This window comes from Tribolium madens, unplaced genomic scaffold, assembly GCF_015345945.1.
Source record: "Tribolium madens isolate multiple individuals breed KSU strain unplaced genomic scaffold, Tmad_KSU_1.1 Scaffold_96;HRSCAF=242;Tcas5.2_LG5, whole genome shotgun sequence".
Classification (NCBI taxonomy): domain Eukaryota; kingdom Metazoa; phylum Arthropoda; class Insecta; order Coleoptera; family Tenebrionidae; genus Tribolium; species Tribolium madens.
The window spans coordinates 9,165,036-9,166,694 of NW_025401068.1; the positions used below are offsets into that span (position 1 = coordinate 9,165,036).

The following is a 1,659-nucleotide window of genomic DNA, read 5'->3' on the forward strand; positions in this document are numbered from 1 at the left end:
CCTGTTAGCGAGTAGCGGCAGCATATAATCTAATCCAGAATTCATTTACAGTGTCCAGGTGACACTATAACAAAGCAGCTTTCTGTAAAAAATATTTACTTATAAAAATATTAAACTTTTGCTTATTGCTAAAATTAATTTATTAATACTGCAACAACAATATAACTTAAAACTTTAAACATTCCATTAAAAATAAAATGTTTCTAAATCCTCTCCAATTCAAAGTTTCTGATTAGTGGTACTATCATCCGGCAGAGGTCGCTACAAGTTTAAATAATAAAATATGCGTTATTCCATAAAAATTTAAATAATTTTTTGTGATAATAAAATAAGACACAAATTAAATATTGAAAAAACACATTGTTATATTTTTCTATCCTTTGGTAAAAAAAAACGACAAAACAAGAACCCGACCGTGACAGGACTCGAACCTGCAATCTTCGGATCCGAAGTCCGACGCCTTATCCATTAGGCCACACGGTCTACATGTATTCATATTTCCAATAAGGATTTTAACAACGGATTTGTGTAAACTTATTACATAATTTCGCATCAATTCCATCCTTTATCCTTATCATAATTTTTAGTAACGGCTCATAAAAACAGTCACCAGAATTTAAAAAAATATAATGTATAAATATGTATAATGTATACATTAAATCTTACGCAAATATTCTTTTTTAATTACATATTATTTAATTCCAATAACTTACCAATTTAAAAAAGATATAGCACACTTAACTGATAATACACCTGGTTTAAACTTTAAGAATTTGTTTGATTAATTTCCACTGTTGTGTTACTTAACTTAAAGAACTTTTAAAAAGTGTTTTCTACATTTAGCTTTAAATTGTAAATGTTTTTATTTAATATAATGTTTTAATGCGATTGTGTGTAATTTAATTGTTTAATTGCAATTGTAAATCTGTAATAAGTATACCTAACACAGGCGGCGCTTTATTATTTTGACCTGAGGAATCTCAGCTTACTCTTTGTCCCCATCTTTTCCTTACCTTTTATGTTTAATTGTGAGATTTACAATTTAAAATAGATAGGATTGTTTTAAATTGTGAATATTTTAATGTAATGTTTTGTGGTTTGGAGCTGATAATGACACATACTGCCGAAACGTTTCATTCATTGTAAGTTTAGGGGTGGATTTAAAGAAAGTGAATTAAATCAAAAATAAGTCAATCGCGAATAACTCAAAAATTCTGAAATCTGAGTGGTTATTCATCAAAATTGAACCAACCACGTAACGAATTAGATTCAATTGCAATCAAATATTTAATTCGGTCGGTTTATATAAACCCACCCTAATTTTGTTAAATAAAAAAAAATCAAGAAGATCCAAAACAACTTTTTTTTGAAAAACTTTTAGTTATTTAATGCACAAAATTTCTTTCTGTTTGCTTGGTACTCATTATTTCTAGTTATCCGGGAAGTCCTTTGAGCGCCCCCGACTTGCGATGCCTCGTCATAATCCGACACTCTTACCCTTATCGAATTTTTTCCGCCCGAATTCCGTATTTAACGAGGCCGTTGAAAATGAAGTTTGACATTTTCAGTGTTTTGTCGCCGCATTACGAACACCTGAGCGAAAGGAGATCGGATGTTGGTCCTTGCGCGCTAGGGGGGTTGAAAACAGCTCGCAGACTC

The 1,659-nt window shown here is 30.7% G+C and overlaps 1 non-coding gene across 1 annotated transcript; it reads right to left on the bottom strand.

The window, feature by feature from the left end:
• Positions 1 to 410: 410 nt before the first annotated feature.
• Positions 411 to 483, bottom strand: Trnar-ucg. The gene has a single exon. It is a non-coding gene; the product is annotated as a tRNA-Arg (tRNA).
• Positions 484 to 1,659: the final 1,176 nt, after the last annotated feature.